The sequence below is a fragment of the Dama dama genome, chromosome 10, assembly GCF_033118175.1.
Source record: "Dama dama isolate Ldn47 chromosome 10, ASM3311817v1, whole genome shotgun sequence".
In the NCBI taxonomy this organism is placed as follows: Eukaryota; Metazoa; Chordata; class Mammalia; order Artiodactyla; family Cervidae; genus Dama; species Dama dama.
The window spans coordinates 40,839,534-40,852,419 of NC_083690.1; the positions used below are offsets into that span (position 1 = coordinate 40,839,534).

Here is a 12,886-nt window from a genome sequence, read left to right on the forward strand (position 1 = left end):
TACCACACACACACACACACACACACAGTCTGCTACTGCACACACACACTCACACACTCATACACACTCTCACACACACACAGCCTGCTACCACACACACACACTCACACACACACTCATACACATATACACTCATACACACACACAGTCTGCTACCACACACACACACTTATACACACACACTCACACACACACTCATACACACACACAGTCTGCTACCACACACACACTTATACACACACACACTCATACACACACACACAGTCTGCTACCACACACACACTCATACACAGTCTGCTACCACACACACACACACACATACACACACACACAGTCTGCTACCACACATACACTCACACACACACAGTCTGCTACCACACACACACACTCATACACTCTCTCACACACACACAGCCTGCTACAGCACACACACACACACACACACTCACACAGCCTGCTACCACACACGCACTCATACACACACACACAGCCTGCTACCGCACACACACACACACACATACACACTCATACACAGTCTGCTACCACACACACACTCTCACACACACAGCCTGCTAACACACACACACACACACACACACAGCCTGCTACCACACACACACACACACACACACACACACACACACACACACACGAGGCTGTTGGAACCCGCAGCAGAGGCCGCAGGGCCAGACCGTGGCAGACGCACACCCGAGTCCAGAGGGAGGCAGGCCAGGAGCCCCACAGAGGCTGGACGTCAGCTCTGGATTCCCGCGGTGGGAGGGGCACCGGCGAGAAAGAGCCGTCTTCCTCAAGTGGTCCCCGAGGCCTCCGAGCCCCTTCCCACCCCCACCCTCCGGGACTTCTTGAGGGGAGCGCGGATGGGGGGCAGCCATAGGAGAAACCGAACATGTTTATTCCCGAAAACCTGAAAGGACTGTTTGGTTAGTGCACTGGGTGACATTTGAAGGCAGACAGAGCTACTGTTCCATTTGTCCTCCGGACGTGGAGGGGAGGCCCAGAAGGATGACCGGGTGCCTTGTGTATGCAGCAGAGGATTTCTCTGGGTGACCCTGTGACCCCAGCAGGTGCTCAGATCGTGATAACTTGGACGCAGGGAGAGATGGGAACTAAAGAGCTTGGTTGCTCCCCAACACCTCCCGCCCCTGTTGCTTGTAGAAAGGAATTACTTTTATTACAAAAGAATTGCACGGTATGGAAATACACAGTTTCTGCTATAGAAGGATATCCAGAAGAGACCATTTTGACTCTCCTCACTCCTTCCTGATTCAACCCCTTAGAAATGACCATTTTTGAACAAATAAGACTTACAGATCCATCTGATGTCATACTGTCTCCAATCCAGTAATTTCACAGTGCTTTCCAGTTCTTTGGAGAGCAAATTCAGATACATCCTGACGCTTTTTTTTTTTAGGTCTCCTGAATAGTTACTGGGGCTTCCCTGATGGCTCAGCGGTAAAGAATCTACCTGCAATGCAGGACACCTGAGTTCGATCCCTGGGTCAGGAAGATCCCCTGGAGAAGGGAATGGCTACCCACTCCAGTATTCTTGCCTGGAGAATCCCATGGACAGAGGAGCCTGGTGGGCTACAGTCCACGGGGTCACAGAGGGTCGGACACGACTGAGTCACTAACACGCACACTTAGTTGTTACTCTTCCTTTTCATTGTTTTCATGGATTTATTTCACTCTTTCCTGGATCCCATGTCTTCCTCTTTCTTAGATTTCTTTTTCATTTCGTGGTATTAATAGTACCTTCTCAAATAATTCCTTTTTCTCCCCCTGCCCCCACCCCCACACGCATAGCCGCCCTCATCATCAAACCATCCCCATCACAGCGGTACACGAACCTACATCAACACATCATAATCACCCAGCGTCCACAGTACACATCCCCGTTCCCTCCTGGTTGTGTACAGTCCGTGGGTGAATGTGTTGATTATTAAGCATTCTTTTTTCTTCATGTATATACCTATATATTTGTAAGTGAAGCTATATGATATTTGGGATGTAATACAAAACAGTCTGGGGCTGGAGAAAAGTATGGTGGAGCAGAGATAAGATCAGTCATGAGGTGATAATTAAAACCATCTTAGGGTTACATGAGACTTCATTATATCATGTTCTCTGTTTATTTTTGAGACTTCCTAAAGAAAACAATTTTTCAATACTAAAAAAAATAGAAAGTAATTGTGTTTCTGGAGAAGTGCTTGGGAGGTAGTTTTCCAAAGCCCCTGCATGTCTAAGAATGTGTTTATTTTGCTCTCACATTTGAGCGATGATTTGGTTGAATACAAGGCTCTACATTTAAAGTGAGTTTCGCAGAGAACATTGACGCATCCCTTCATTATCTCCTCGCTGGAAGGTTGCTGATGAGAACCCTGAGCCCCATCTGATCCTCAGCATCAGCATGCTTTCTCCCCCGCCCCTCTCATGGACTTCAGAATCTTCTCATTATCCATCTTTTCCTTTTCCTTCCTGAAATTTCTTGAGGATGTATCTAGAGGCGGATGTTTTTACTCATCACATCAGTTCTCGCTGGACCCTCTCATTGTGGAGAAGGAGGTCTCTCTTCAGCTCCAGCAAACATCATCATCATTTCCTGGCTAACGCCTCCCTCCAGTTTCTCTTTTCCTGCCTGCCAAGCTCTCTAAGTGGACAAGGATCTTCTCGAGTTGATCACTGACGTCTCAGCTTTTCTGGTTCCCTTTTCGCGTCACGGTGGGCTTCCTTTGTTTCGGCTCCCAGCCTAGGAGACACACACTACACAGCCATCTTCTTTCAGCCCTTCTGTTACATTTCATTTATTTATCCTATCTTTTGGCAGTTGCATTTTAAATTTCCACGACCTGTCCTTTCTTCAGGCAGCCCATGTCATAGCAATCTGATGCTATTTTACGGGTGTGATTTCTGCTCGCCTCTCTCTGAGGACACGCATCAGAGGGTTTCTTGGCTCCCTGTGCTCTCACTCCTCCCTCGCCCTCCCCGCTTCTTCTCCACCCCTGGCAGGTGGTTGTCCTGTGTGTTCAGCGAGGTCTCACTCTCAGGGTGCTGACTTCTGCCCATGTCTTTGAAGGCCCAGGGTGACTGCTGTTTCCCAACCTCCCCGTCGAGAGCCTGGCTGGGCTCTCGGGGCAGACGCGGTGCCCAGCAGACTGCCCTCCCTCCAGGGCAGCGCCTCAGCAAGTCTGGCCCGAGGACCCACGTCCTCCCGTGCACCAGTCCCTGACAAGCAAGATGAGAATAGAAATCAAGACTGAGTACCTGGAAATCTTTATAGCATTTTAACACTTCTACAATGACCAAGCACGATCAGCGGGCCTGTATTGTGAGCGTCTTTAAATCCATTTTCTAAATTCATTATTGTTGTATTACAGAAAGGTATCAGTTTGTAACAGATCAGAAACCTTTTTAAGGTTTGGGGGTGAGATAGTTTACTGCAAATGGTTCAGAAGGCACTGCCCTAGGGGGCCTTCCCAGGTGGTGCTAAAGAACCCTCCTGCCAATGCAGGAGACATAAGAGACACGGGTTCGATCCCTGGGTCGGGAAGATACGCTGCAGGGGGGCGTGGCAACCCACTCCAGTAATCTTGCCTGGGAAATCCCAGGGACAGAGGAGCCTGGTGGACTGCAGTCCATAGGATCACAAAGAGTCTGACACGCCTGAAGCAACTTAGCACGCACTCATGCAGGGGCCCAGGCAGGGAGACGTCCGCGCAGGCTGCTCCTCTGCGATATGTCTCATGGGGAGGGGTCTCTTTGGGCCGCTGCCCCCATTCTAAGAGCCCTTGACCCTCTGAGCAAGTTTCCTTAGACATATTCCTCTGGCTTCACCTGGGGGAGAAGCTAAAGGTGCACAGTGGGAGGTCAGAGGCGGGAGTCAGCAGGGAACTCTACATTCAGCAGTTCCATCCAACGTCACGCAGTGTCTGCGCCTCCATCCACCCCGCCCTACCCTCAAGCCTGCCAGATCTGAAGGGGTCCCGTGAGAGGACCGCTCCCATCTTCGCCGCCTCCTTCTCCCCTGCACACTCCGAGCTGGGGCTTCTGCTCACCTGTCTCCTATTCACCAGCCCTGGCACCTCTGTAAGCCCATCACATGTGGTTCTTTGCTGCCATTCCTGCAGGTTTCCAAAAGAGGAAGTGAGTGTTTGCATTTAGTTCATAGTCTTGAACCAGAGTCCTCCAAAGACTTTTGAATTACCTTTGTCCTGGGGTCACAGAGGAATCAGGTTTTTAAATGGCATGCTTGGGCAGGAGGGAACTTTCTGGGTGATGCTAGTGGTCAACCTTATATCTACGCTGTCCCACAAAAAAGGAATGTAATATTTTAAATTTCTAGTAGCAACATTAAAAAAGAAATGTGAAATCCATTTTAATCATGTATTTTATTAAACCCAACTTATCCAGAATATTATCATTTCAGCATGCAATCAGTATCGAAATTAGGAGTGACATGTTCGGCATGCTTCTTCGCATACCATGTCTTCAAAGCCTGGTGCAGTTTTTACACTTACAGTACCTCAGTTTTCCTGGAAAATACTTCGCATGTATTTAGCTTTTGTAAAATTTGCAGTTGGAAAAGTAGATGAATATTCTCAAGTTGCTCCCAACATACTTACAAGTTTTCCAGTGACAGAATCAAGTATCTGTTTTTTAGATTTTAATTAAAAGCCAATGAAACTTAAAATTTGGTTCCTTATCCAGAGCAGCCACACGTCGAGCGTTCAGCAGCCCAGCGTGGGTGGTGGGCGCCATGTCGGACCACGCAGTCCTGTATCTTCACACGGTGTATGCTGCTGCTTCATATAGTCATGGGACCCCATGGACTGTAGCCCGCCAGGCTCCTCTGTCCATGGGATTCTCCAGGCAAGAATATTGAAGTGGGTTGCCATGCCCTCCTCCAGGGAATCCTCCCGACCCAGGGATTGAGCCCGGGGTCTCCTGCATCACAGGCAGATTCTTTACCGCTGAGCCACCAGGGAAGCCCTACATGGTGTATACATTTGTCAAAACTCATCGCATGACATTGTTAAAACCTGTCTGTAAATTATATCTAAAAAACTCTCTGGTTAATGATATGCCTGATGAAATATTTAAAGGTGAAATATGTTGATGTCATCAACTTTTGAAATGCATTAAAAAAAAGGATTGATGACTAGAGGAATAGATGGGTATATATGTGATAAAGCAAATATAGCAAAACGTTCATTATAGAGTTCGGTGGTGGGATATATGGGGTTCACTATACAATCCTTCTAACTCTTAAGAATGTTTAAAAAGTCTAATGAAGTGTTGGGAGACAATAAGACACATGTCTTCAACAAACCATACCTACATGTAATCCCATCACTGAATCTGAAACACATGATATTGACAAAAAGAAGCCAGCTTCAGAACAGAATCTATGAATGGCTCCATTTATATGAAGTTTCTGAACTTTAGAGGTAAACTATCCGCTTGAAGTCGGAATGTAGTTTATTCTTGGTAGAAGGGGGTTGACAATCATGCTTTTTGCAGAGTTTTTGCAGTTTCTGTTGATTTAAGGCCCACCTGCCCTTCATATCCTGCATGAGGAAAACCAGCGTTCCCCTTTAAAACCACACAGCCTGATTTAAAGGTTAACCAAGAGCAAGAGAGATTCTACCCTGGACCGCGGCGGCTCACTGGGGACCAAGGACCAGGATGCTGGTGGCACTGTTCTGTATTTTAGGAACTTTCTCTCTGCGGTGCCTGATGACTGTTTAACATGTTGTGCAGAAAGCAAACTTATGTCGGCCTTACCACCTGGTCCACGCGCATCCATCAGCCGCATTCCTCAAACCCGCCGCCACTCCGCGTTCCCCTGTGCTAGGACCACCGCAGCACTATTTACCTTTCTCTTAGTTGCTTCATTTCTTGAGTGCCCTTCCCTCCAGGAGCTCAAGGAACTTTACTCAGAGAACTTAAAACACGTAAAACAGGACAGAAAGTTCTCCAGCTGTATTGGGGGGTCGGGGGGGGGCGCGGAATCAAATGATGGGGGGAGGGAGAGAAGAGGGGGTAAACTGAGGCAGCGGAGGTGGGGGGTGGGGCTGGGGAAACTGAAACATCCGCAGTGGGCAGACTAGAACCCAGAGTTCTCCGGACCGTGCCGGCTTTGTCCAGATTCTTAAGTTCACGATTCAGAAACACCCTTGGGTGGGAGAGCAACATGCCCAGGGGGCCTGTGTCACAGCTCTGGGGGGTAAATGATTAAACCGGGGGCATCCAGAAGTCACAATTTCCCCTCCAGGTGTTGGGGCTGAGAGCCCAGTGGGGGATGGGTGGGCAGAGGGCAGACTTCGTCACCAGCCAGGGTCCAGGCGGGGTGTGTGCAGACCGTCCGGCCGGCCTCAGGAAGCTTCCAGAACTCTGGCTGAGGGAGGAAGAGCCCAGGGGGTGCCCTGCTGCCCACTCTTCTGTGGGACCAGCCCTCTCTCCCCCACCCCAAATGGCAGCGATGCCTCTGGGAGGTCTTCGGAAGGGGCCAGTCGCCTGGACCGCCGGCCTTGAGCCCAGACATCCTCCACGGGGCGTCCCTTCCCACGGCCGATCCTGGGCTCCGGGCCGGGGTCGCAGTCCTGGGGTCGCAGCTGGGTAGGGGCTGAGGCCCAGCCTCTCCGACCGGGGTGGAGGGGGCGGGGCCGCCCCAGGCCTGCGGTGGGGCAGGTGCGGGGGTCTCCTGGCAGCCACCGGGACCCAGAGCCCACCCCGCGCACCCCTTGGCGCCCTCCTACCCCGGCGGCACCCAGGCCCCGCCCCTCCCCCTCTTCCTTATCTCTTTTCTAACCTTTTGCATTTTTTTTTAGTCTCATTTCCTGTCGGGTTTTGCATTTCCCTCCCCCTTCCAGCCTATGACACACTTTCTCTCCTTTTTTCTCTCTTTTGCCTCCCTTGGCCTCCGAACTCCTGCCCGGGTGGCGCGCAGCACCCTCCCGGCCCTACAGCCCCTGGGCCGGCTGCGCCCCTAGGACGGTCCGGGCGGCGGGCCCGAGGGCCGGGGCCCCGGGAGGAAGCCGGCGGCCTGCGCGGAGGAGGCGCCGCGGCTGGCGGAGCATGAGCGGCCCAGGTAGGCGCGGCGGACGCGGGGGTGGGGACCCGGGTTGGGGGCCGGGGCGGGGGGCCACCCTGGGGCGGCAGCCGGTCCAGGTGGGGGGCGCCGAGGGGGTCCAGAGTGGCTCGCTTTCTCACCCCTCTGGCTCCATCTCCACCTCCCTCCGCCCGCCGAAAACTTTTCTCTTTCTTCCACTTTATCTCGCCTTTGGGTTTCTCTCGGACCGTCGGTCTCTGAGTGGCCCCGCCTGGCGACGTTCCCCACCCCGCCCCGGCCCCCCGTCCCCCGCCCCTCCGAGAAGAAAGGGATGAAAAGAGGGGGTGGGGGGCGGTGGTCGGGGGCAGCGGGCTGGCCGGGCGCCCCTGGGGGCCCCAGAGGGAGGAAAAGAATCTTTTCTAAAACCTTAAAGGACAGGAAGTCTCCAGACCACAGCCAGGCCTGACTCGCAGGCTCCTGAGAAGGTGGGGCCCCGGGGAGGGGCCCGGGGAGCGAGGTGGGGCCCTGGCGCCTCCGCAGAGCCAGGATGGGTCCCTAGAGGCCTCGCCTCTGGAGTACCCGCCTCCCGGACACTGACCGCCCCAGGGCGCTGCCAGGGCTGGAAAGCCGCCCCGCATAACCCCCCAGATCCCCGCCAGCCAGGGTGTCCTGAACCCTCCCGGCGGGAGGAGAAGGGTTCTCTGGGGGAGACAGTTTTGGCGCAGGGAGCGGGGCCTGCTTGCCTGCGTCTGGGCTCCCAGCTTCCTGGCACCTTCTGGGCAGAGTGCGAGCAGAGGGCAGTCGGCTCAGACCTGGTCTCGAACCAAACCCATCTCTGCGCAGCCTCTGATTTGTAGTAGAGAAAGACCCCTCCTAACGTTTGCCGCCTCTCCCGAAGGTGTAAGGCTGCTGCCGCTGCCCAGGAAGGAAAGACACGCTGGTCCAGCCCCAGACAGCTGGTGGGCGCCTCCCCTGTGGTTAACGAGCACCAGAAATCTGAAGCCCTGGGTTAATGCTGGGGCAGGAATTGAGCTAAAATGCTGCCCTCTGTCTTTGCCCTGAGTCTGCACTTCCCTCCACCCCCAAGGCCAGGTAAAGAAGTGACCATCGCATTTTGGGCTGTGGGCTGTGGGCAAAGGGAGCCTGGGACTCAGCCGCCCCCATCCCGGGCAGAATGGTTTGGATGTCTGTGCATTTTAATTAGCACCCGGATCAAAAAGGAAGTCTGGTGGCCCCAGCAGCCCTGAGTCTGTTCCTTTGTGTGATTTTTTTTTTTTTCAATTGTGGTAAAATACACATGACAAAAACTTTGCAGTCTTAACCACTTTTAAGTATACAGTTTAAGGGTAATAAGTGCCTTCACATTGTTGTACAACCATTACCACCATCATGTCCAGAACTTTCCATCTTCCTAAACTGAGACTCTGGCCCCTTTAAACACTAATCCCCCATCTCCCTCCTCCAGCCCCGGGTACCCACCCTTCTACTTTCTGCCTCTGAATCTGACTCCTCGGGGGGCTCCATGTAAGTGGAATCCTACCGTGTTTGTCCTTTAGTTCACTGAGCATCATGTCCTCAAGGTTCATCCATGTGGTAGCTGGTGTCAGAGTTTCTTTCCTTCTTAAGGCTGAATAATACTCCGTGGTAGGCATGGACCCCGTGTCATTTATCCATGAATCCTTTATGTGATATTTTAAAATGACTGGTAAACCTAACTCTTATTCTCAAGGTGACGGCCCTGGACTGAATCAGTTAGTGGGCACCTTTTGGGACACAACAGAAGCAAGGTGGAACCCAGATGTCCCCCTCTAAGCAGCTCAGGCCGTACGGTTGCGTTGCCATGCCCAGGGGCTGGCGGAGACTGAGGCTGGAGGGGGAGGATCGAGAGGAGGGTGGATGGCGGACGGTGAGCGTGGGACCCATGGGGATCAGTGGAAGGTTCGGCCGAGACAGTGCTGGCAGGTCCCGACTCCCTTCTCCACCTTCCCACATGCGTTTCTCCACCCTCCCGATGGAAGCCTTGCTTCCCGGGACTGGAGGCTGTTTCTGGTTCGGTGACTATAGAGCTTCATGCATGAAAAGCCACATCGAGTCCAGTGTTCAGATGATTATGATGAAAAGGGGCCCAAGGCTGATAAGCGGAGCTCCTGCTGACAGTTTAAAATTGCTGTCCGGTCCCATTTGCTTTGCCCCTACCCTTGGCCTTGAAGACAGTGCCCCCTGGCAGTCAGGACGATGGTGAGGTCCCACGTGGGTCAGATGCCCAGATGACCGCCTCAATCCTGAGTGTGACCAGATCTGTGAAACATGTGTTAAAAAGAAGTCAGATCAGTGACTACGCTGGCGGGCCAGTGGTTAAGACCCTGCGCTTCCACCGTAGGAGGTTTGTTCGGGTTAGACACCTGGTGAGGGAACCGAGATCCCACGTGCCCTGCGGCCAGAAAATAAAAAGCTCAAAAATTTCCGAAAGAATCAGATCAAGTGGGGAGGCAACAGGAGGGCCACGGTCCACCTTCTGTGTTGGGGGCCTGGCGGCGGGTGGGAAGGAGCCTCGGGCTGTGGCCCAGACGTGGCTTCCAGTCATGATTGCCTAGCTGTGCCGGCCTGTCATCACTTCAGCAATCTGGGAGTCATTTCTCCCCAATGAAATCAGGGTATTAATAGTGATTATTTTCAGGCCTGTCAGTTACACCAAGCATAAAATAAGAAAACATGAGACGTACATACGACTACCTTTGCTGTTGTTATTCCTGAGATTCAAGGGGGATGAGAGGATGGACGCTGAGGTCGGGGCCTGGGGCTGGAGTGTGGCTTCCCCCACCCATGCTGGGTGGACCCCCTTCCTTGGTCCCCTGGTCTGCAGCCCCAGTCTTCCAAGGCAACCGTGAGGATGGAAGGAAATCTACCCTGTGGATACACTGCATTATCCAGTAGGTCTAGAACATTTTGTCCATGGAATTCTCCTCTGTCCATAGAATTCTCCAGGTAAGAATACTGGAGTGGGCAGCCTGTCCCTTCTCCAGGGGCACCTTCTTGACCCAGGGATCAAACCTGGGTCTCCTGCATTGCAGGCAGATTCTTTACTGTCTGAGCCACCAGGGGAAGCCCTAGAACATTTTGAATGGATTTAAATATGGAAACAGAAAAGGAAAAGAAAAGACAACTGTCAAGGAAGCCCCTTAAAATGCTTTTCTGCTCAAGAAAAGTTGCATCAGCGGATTCTCAGCCACCGTGCTCGGAAGAATGGGGCTCGTGGGCGTGACCTGTGAAGACCATGCCCAAGCAGCATCCCCCGAAGTCTGCTTGAACAGTTCCTTCCTGCTTTTAGTGGGGTGACTATTTTCAGGAGGGTAGCCCCTTCGGTTGTGATTTGTTCAGGGCCCTGAGGTTAATAATGGCTGTTGTTACGTTAGTGTAATGGTCGGGCGCTGAGAGGTAATCAAGGTTCTCTGTTCCTGCCTTCTCTGGTGCGCGCGCTCTGCCGGTCCAGCCCTGCAGTCAGCTCCCCAAGCTCATCTCCTCTGGTCCTCCCAGCTCCCCGCCGATGGATAAGCCAGAGCGACGGCTCCATCCTCCCCAGGGGGTTTCTGTGTCAAGGCCGTACCCCTCCTTCTCACCCCACACCCACCTCTGAAACGTGCGTCCCCGTGCTCTGGAGCGCCAGGGCTGCGGCGGGGCCCCAAGCTCTGTGCACACCTCACAGCCTGCAGGTGCCACTGCAGCACCTGTCTGACTGCCGTGTACAGCCAGCGCCTTCCCTGGCGCTGGCCCGGGCCCCACCGAGAGGCCGGATCCTTCAGTGGCAAGATCTAGCGACGTGGAGCCGGCAGAAAGGGCGTCCGTGCCGGTCTGCCGCATACTAGCTGCGTGACCTCGGGGAAGTCACTGAACGTCTCTGAGCCTCCGTTGCTGCGTGTGTAGAGTGGGTGTGGAAGTACCACCCCTAAATTAACATAGACCAGAGTGTTTCCGAATAAGAGTGCTTCTGCTTTTAAAGGCTCACCTGTGACTTGGCTATTTCTGACAGAGTCGAGGGTGGGCGGTACAGCAGAGTGAAGAATTTAACCCAAAACTGAACTCTCGTCGGACAGATCTGTTTCCTTAATCTACAGAGAACTCTCAGAAGAAATCAGGGAGATGCAGGAGTCAGCAAACTTCTCCTGTAAAGGCCCAGGCAGTAAATATTTGAGACTCTGACAGCCAGAAGGTCCCCGTGGAAACGGCTCGGCGCTGTCCTTGCAGTGTGGCCGGTGGGGCAGGGTGGACGGTGAGGGGGCGGGGTGGCTCTCCATCATAGTTTGCTGACTTCAGAATTAGGGAGCTGGACCCAAGAGGAAAATGCTTGAAGGATGTGAACAAACAGAACGTGAACAGACCAATCAATTTACAATGAATAAATGCAAACTAATACAACAGAGACACACCTTTTTTCACTGTCAGACTGGCAAAGATTAAAAAACTTGCAAGGGAAAGCAGGCAGGTCTAATGTGCTGCGGATTTGACAGTATTTACTAACATGGTAAGTGAAGAAACCCAAGAATTCCGCTTCTAGAACATTATCTCACAAATAGACGTGTCCATCTTTTTTTTTGCATGCAGATGTTAATTGTACCATCGTTTGTAATGGGGAAAAGGCTGAAACCACACAGATGCTCTTCAAAAGCAAAGTCCATCCATACAGTGGAATTCTGTGAGGCCAGGAATGAGATGAGGGCATAAGGGGTTTTCTAGAAGAAAAAAAAAACCCAGCACGTGGAATAAACTGCATGGGACAAAAAAAAATTTATTTTTTCTTTAATTACACCTAGACACATCTTGGTGAGATTTCAGAACTCCAAGGATAAGGAGAAAATCCCCAGAGACTTTATAAAGAGTAAGGAGGAAGGTCATCTATAAAAGCAAAAGTAAAATCAGTCTTGTATCAGCACTGCTGAAGGCAGAGAGGCAGTGACTTCAGGGAATTGATTTTGGAAAGTCAAACTATTAGACTGAAAACCAAAACAAAAAGAACATAAGAACAGAGAAAGAAACTGCTCTAGTGGGATGTCTGGGGGAATAGGGGTTGGGGGGATGAAGGGGAAAATTCTAGTTTTCATTTTGTGTCTTTTTCTTTGTTTGTTTTTACCTTAGCAACTGTTATCCTTCTGGTTAAGGAAATAAGAAGGAAAAGCCATGTTTGGAAGAGACAGCAAGGGTTGGTCCCCCCTGCTCTGTCCCATTAATCCTATAGCCTTCCTGGTTCCCACCTGGATGGACTGCAGGAAGAGACTGCCTCTTGCAGTTCTGATTTCAGTTGTGTCAGAGGAACGGAAATCAGAGGGCCTCCCCGGCCCTGTTGAAAGGCAAAATTGATTGGTTTTTTTTAAATGAAGAGGATTCGTTTTCCATTAAGGCATAGCACGCGCACGGCGCCTGTCCCAAATCTGAGGTCCCCGTGGATGGCGCTGCACCCACACCCACGTAACTGGTTACCCAGATCAAGTCTCCTGTCCTTTCCAGGCCTGGGGGGGCGGGGGCATCCTCCTTCTCCTTCCCGGTTGCTAAACCCCCTCCCCCCTGCCTGTCCTTGCCCGTCACATACACGGCATCGCAGAGCGTGCTCTGGTGTCTCAGCGTCGTCCAGCTGTGTGTGCAGCAGCCCTTGGGTTTTTTCCCTCCCTGCGTAGTATCACGCTGTGAGTGTCCACCACACCTGTGTGTCCATCCTGCCGCGCGTGAACTTGTGTGCTGTGTGCAGTTTGGGGCTATGGTGAGAGGTCCTGTGGACACTCTAGGAGTGTCTTGGTGGTGATGACCCACTTTCTTTTAATTGTTTTA

The 12,886-nt window shown here is 52.2% G+C and overlaps 1 protein-coding gene across 2 annotated transcripts in view; it reads left to right on the forward strand.

Annotated features, from left to right (window-relative positions):
- The first annotated feature begins 6,911 nt into the window (after nucleotides 1-6,911).
- CARD11 (caspase recruitment domain family member 11) overlaps nucleotides 6,912-12,886 on the forward strand; it is a 106,460-nt gene continuing 100,485 nt past the window's right edge. The window contains exon 1 of one of the 2 annotated variants that reach the window (XM_061153770.1): nucleotides 6,912-7,108. The gene's annotated coding sequence lies outside the window, so the exon portion shown is untranslated. Of the gene's footprint in view, nucleotides 7,109-8,142; nucleotides 8,162-12,886 lie in introns of those variants that run through there. The other variant, XM_061153771.1, reaches the window with a different exon arrangement.